Genomic DNA, 6,156 nt, shown 5'->3' with positions numbered 1-6,156 from the left:
TGTTTTTTTTAATATAGAGACAACACATTTCTTAGTGGTGTTAACAAATTGTGATGTTCAAGCAGCTTACTTCCATGGTTTTACCAAAACAGAATTGGTCTTGATAGATGGCTCACTGACTAAAGTGTTTTCTAGTCAGCTATAAGGACCTGGTTTCAGATCTCCATGACCCATGTAAAGCTGGCTCTGATACTTCATGTGTCATAATTAACTGCAACTGTTACCTTGTCAGAAACCTAGAGTCTCCCAGGAAATGGGAACATCAAATGAAGAATTGCCCAGATCAGTCTGGTCTATGGCCATGCCTGTGAAGCATTTTAAGAATTGTTGGAGAAGCTTTGGCCCACTGTGGATATTGCCATTGTTAGACAGGTAGGAATGAACTGTATCAAAAGGGTGCTGGAGCAAACCAGAGGAATCAAGTCAATACACAATGCCTGTCTATGGTTTCTGCTTTAATTCCTTTGCCTGAGTTCCTGCATTTGCCTGCTTTGATAATGGATTGTACCATGCGGTCTAAATGAACTGTTTCCTCCCATTTGCTTTTGATCATGTGACCTGAACCAACAGGAATAAGGATCCAGAATGGTCAAGTGTCAAGTGGAAAGCCTGGAGATGAGGAATAAAGAAGATCTGGGACCAGAAGATCTAGACTTAATTGATGACTTATATCCAGCAGATGTATAAAGAAGTACAGCGTGTAGCAATCCTTTCCTACTTCGTGCATTGTTCTTTCTTCTACCCTTCTCCACACTTCTTCCACCCTTTCAACCCCCTGACGCTAGATAAGAGAGAGAAAACCAAAAAGGGGAAAGGGGTGATATCACCCTTAGACTACTTCCTGCTGATTAGGGTTGTCAAGTTCTTTGGGGGCAAGTTTGAACTTCATTGTCAGGATATCTAATTTCTTTTTTCTTTCTTTCTTCTTTGTGCATAACTACTTAATAAACCACAACTCACAATAACCACCCCCACCTGAATAATGTAACCATGTTAATTGATTGCTAGCTCCCTTTCCCTTGCTTGAGATGATTTCATGCATTCTTGATTTTTTAAGTGAACACTAGACACATGTGAAAGTGCACAGATGGACCCAGAAGAAGTTAGATCGTTACTCTAAGTTTGACCAGGTAATTGTGTCTTTTGTTCCTTTATATTTTCTCCCTCCCTCCCTCCTTTTCCCCCTTCTTCCCTCCCTACTTTCTTTCTTCCCTCCTTTCCTACCTTACTTCCTTGCCTACTTGTCTTGTGGCCTTCCTGACTTCCTCCCCCTCTTCTTTCTTCCACATCTACCTGTCGGACATAGTAGTGATGAATTACTTCTCAAGATGGCCAGTAGAAGACAGTGAAAATAATAGAGGTTGGAGAATCATAGACAAGGATTAAGAAATCAGTTATGTAATAGTTTTCTTTAGGGAAAAAGTTCTCTGAGAGTTTTTATTTTCTCTAGAAGAGGTCATGAATTTGAGAACAATGGAGAAATTAGAGAGAAAGATGTAAAATGCTGTAAACACAATATTTTTATGTGAAATTCTCAAAAATAATAAAACGACACAAAATAGTATAGGTACAATATGTAATACTATTCAGTCATAAAAATAAAAAAATCCCATGTATGTAAGACAACCTAAAAATACATTGCTTATGTGACAAATGATGTAGTTAATATTTTCAAGTTTGTTGCAGCTCTCCTGAGCAACTAACCAACCAGATACTTTTGTGTTGGTAACTACAGACATGAATCAGAGAATAGGGTGGCCACAAGTCATAAAAACTCATTTAAAAGGAAGTTGGATATGACCCCTGACATGAGCTGCTGACTGCTGGCAGTGTTGTCACAGGCCATCATTTTGGCGTTCTTCAGGGAGAGTAAAAGAAGAACATATTAAATGGAAATCACTGTGTACTTTGGTGACCTTCAAAAAGCTTTGCACAGGGATCTAAGGTGGCCTTGTAGGAATGTGTTTAAACAGAACATGACAAAGTTTGTAGATGTGGCCTAAAGTTTCATGTTAGACTGAATGTATCAGTAGCATTCAGTCAGCATCTGTGTTAAAATCAGATTTGGACATTTGTTAATGCTCTTCAGCTTTTGCATGGTTCATACTGCCTGCCTCCCAGGACTCAGATTTGATATCAAGTCAGAGGTCTAGGTCATTTGTGAGGAAGTCTTGGAGGATTCCTTATCCACCAACTGGAGTTCTGTTTATCATAACAAAATAACACATTGACTAGAATAGGATAATGACTCCATAGAAAAGCCTGCTGTGTGTTGGAAGGTCACATGGGTAGCTGAAGGAAGAAGAGAGAGGAGATACTGGTAGAAATAACTAACTAGAACCATGATGAAAAGAACTATAATACAGCAGGATTTTCAACTCTGATTGAAATTGTGCCAGATGCCCCAGCTTCTTGGCTTGGAAGAAAACCATCTATATTCCAATGAGACAGCTGGCAGACTATTCAAATCAGAGTTTAATCCAACTTCAAACCAAGGAAAGAGTGGCAAACAGCCTCACATGCTAGAGATGGTGGCCAGAGGTGCTCTGTGTCCTTGGCACAGGACAGATGTCAATCCAGTCTTAGTGTTTTCTTGGCCCCAAATGTGAACCAGGAAGTCATAGTCGCACATTAAAATACTTCCTGTCCTCTTTTGAGGCCTTTTGGGCCTGAAAGGAATGACTTAAATTTCCGAAGATGCTTGCCCTCATGAGTAGTTTGGTAAGGTTTTGTGATCTGAAACTCGATATACAATTGCTTGAATTAACAAGAAAAATAATGAAACAATATATATCATATTCTTACAGAATAAAATAATTGGTTCATAAATTCAAATAAGCATTATTAAATTCTCCTTACAATAAAGAATGTACAGATAAATGCTTGTTGTTTACTTTCACATTTTTAAGTCCTTTTTCTTATTATATTTTTCATGTTATGGATTTGTATGTGTGTATGTGTGTGTGTGTGTGTGTGTACATTTGTGGGACGGGGAGGTATATATGTTGGTGCTTGTACATGTGGAGTCCAAAGACTGATATCAAGAATCATTCTCTATGGTTCTATTGCTGTTCTACCTTGTTCACTGAGGCAGGATCTCTCAATCAAACCCAAAGCTCACTGATAGCAGCTTGCTCTGAGGAACCCATCATTGTCTTCCAAGGTTGGCTACCACAGCCAGCAGCTATGTGTTTTCTGGGAATCCAGACTTTGATAATCAGACTTACAGTAGCAAACATTTTAACTATAGAGCCATCTCACAAGCCCTATGCCTGATTTTTAGAAACTGAATCTTGGGCTGGTGAGAAGGCCCAGTGGTCAGAACATTAGCAAATCCTCCAGAGGATCTGGGTTCAATTCTCAGCAACCACACAGTGGATATCTGGAGGTCTGACACTCTCTTCTGGCTTTTTTGGGTTCTCCGTGCACAGGGTATACAAACATAAATACAAACATCCATAAATAAAAAATAATAAATAAGTCTCAATTAAAACAAACATAAATGTATTTAGTCACTTAGAATCTATGTTCTCTAATTCCAAAATATTTTCTCTTTTCTTTTCTTTTCTTTTCTTTTCTTTTCTTTTCTTTTCTTTTCTTTTCTCTTCTCTTCTCTTCTCTTCTCTTCTCTTCTCTTCTCTTCTCTTCTCTTCTCTTCTCTTCTCTTCTCTTCTCTTTTCATTTTTGGTTTTGTCGAGACAGGTTTTCTCTGTGTAGCCCTAGCTGTCCTGGAGCTCACTCTGTGGACCAGGCTGACCTTGAACTCAGAAATTCGCCTGCCTCTGCCTCCCAAGTGCTGGGATTAAAGGTGTGTGCCACCACGCCCATCTAATTCCAAAATATTGACCATCATAGATTCAAATCTGGAAACTTCATACAGATCTGGCAACTTACTAACATGTATTGAACAATTGTTCAGTGTTGATTATTAGTTTTGTAGGTCAGCTTTCCATTCCTAACACGTATCAGAGAAATTTAGCATGTAAAGAGAAAAAAAAATCATTTTACGTAATGGTTCATGGCCTGATCCATCTTAATTGACACAGTCCAATTTCTTCTGAGAGGAAAAATCCTCAATAGAGTTGCCTAGATCAGGTTAGCATATTGGTGGGGAGTAGGGAATTAAAGTATGATGGCCTAGGCCACTATGGATAGCACTATTCCCAGAGAAGTTTGTCCTGGGAATCATAAAAAAGCTAACTAAGCATGAGCCAGTAAGCAAGCAGAGAGCAAGCCTGCAAGTAGCACCTTCTCTCCTTGATTTCTGCTTCAAATTCCTGCCCTGAATTCCCACACTGGTGGATCAGGACCTGGAAGTAGAGGTCAACAATTTTTTTTCCTTCCTGAAGTTACCTGAAGTCATTAATTTTTCACAGTTAAAGAAGACTAGAGCTATCTGTAAGTCCTTTCTTGGGGGGGGGGGGTCTGTGAAGAGGAAGGGGTGCTTGATAAAGCTGCCTGATGCTCCAGCGAACAAAGGAGAGAGAACAAATACTAGGCTGTGGCACGTAGTGCATCCTAGAACATGTCTCCAATGACCGGACGACCTCCCCATAAGTTCCATTACCTCTCACGAAATCTGTGAAGCATACTTTAGTATAAGAACGTTAGAGGACATCAGCTTACCCAACTGTAACACAGTGGTAACCGTCGTGATGCTAGTATCATCTTTATACATGGCTACTTTGCCATAATCATGTTAAAGATAAAGTGGAGAGTAATATAATATAATATAATATATAACCTTCTATATTGTTGTTCACAGAGCTGGGCATTGGAGAGGTAAGGTTTAAATTCTGGAAATTTGGCTACATAAACTTTAGGATCAATATCAGCGTTGCTTGCTAAAACATGTGCTTCCTCTTAAAAGGCTTGAAATTAGATAACCTAAGGTGCTTCCATCATGTGTTTCAAATGTGTTTTACTTGACAAGGTCAGGAAGTAGAGTTATGCACCTAATCACAATAGATACTCAGAAAGACCATCGCTGGGGGCAAAAAAAACTTTGTGCACAGCCTGCCCATAAACTGCTTGATGTCTGCTTCAGCCTCTGCCCCCTCCCAGCATTTCACAAGATAAAGCTTTAAACAACCCAGATGTCCCTCAACATAAGAATAGATACAGAAATTGTGGTACATTTACATAATGGAGTAATACTCAGCTATTAAAAACAACGACTTAAAAAAAACAAACAATGACTTCATGAAATTCGAAGGCAAATGGATGGAACTAGAAAATGTCATTCTGAGGGAGGTAACTCAGACACAGAAGAGCTCACGTGGTATGTATTTGCTGGTAAGTGGATTTTAGCCCAAAAGCTCAGAATATGCATGATACAACCCACAAACCATATGCAGGTTGAGAAGAAGGAAGATCAAAGTGTAGAGGCTTCAGACCTACATAGAATAGGGAACAAAATAATCACAGGCAGTAGAGGAAGGGAGAATCTGGTAGGGAAATAGGGGCAGGAGGGAAAAAAAGAGGGACAGGTTCTGATATTGGAAGAGACAGGAGAGAAGAACAGAGAGTCAGAAATTTGAATGGAAAAATGTAGTAGTGTGTGGGGGGGGGAAGGGGAACTGGGGTTAGCAACTGGAAAGTCCCAGTCACCAGGGAAGCAAGAGGCTCCCAGGAGCCAATGGCGATGATTTTAGCTGAAATGCCCAACAAAGGGCAGATACAACCTGTAGAGACCACCTCTAATAGATAGGCACAGCCCCCCGTTGAGGGATTGGGACACCCATTCATCTCAAAAATTTTAACCCAGAAATGTTCTTGTCTAAAGGAAAGACAGAGACAAAAATATAGAACAGAGACTGAAGGGAAGGCCATCCAGAAATCTCCCCACCTAGGGATGCATCCCATCTCCAGACACAAAACCCCCACACTATTCCTTATGCCACAAGCACTTGCTGACAGGAGCCTGATATGACTGTTCCCTGAGAGATTTTACCAGCACCTGACCAATACAGATGCAGATACTCACAGCCAACCATCTAACTGAGCCCAGGGACCCCAATGGAAGAGTTAGGGGAAGGACTGAAGGAGGTGAAGGGGATTGCATCCCTGTAAGAAGAACAGTATCAACTAACTGGACTACCCAGATCTCCCAGAGACTAAACCACCTACCAAAGAGTATAGGTGGAGGAAGCCAGG

This window comes from Mus caroli, chromosome 12 (genome assembly GCF_900094665.2).
Source record: "Mus caroli chromosome 12, CAROLI_EIJ_v1.1, whole genome shotgun sequence".
NCBI lineage: Eukaryota > Metazoa > Chordata > Mammalia > Rodentia > Muridae > Mus > Mus caroli.
This window is presented reverse-complemented; position numbering follows the sequence as displayed.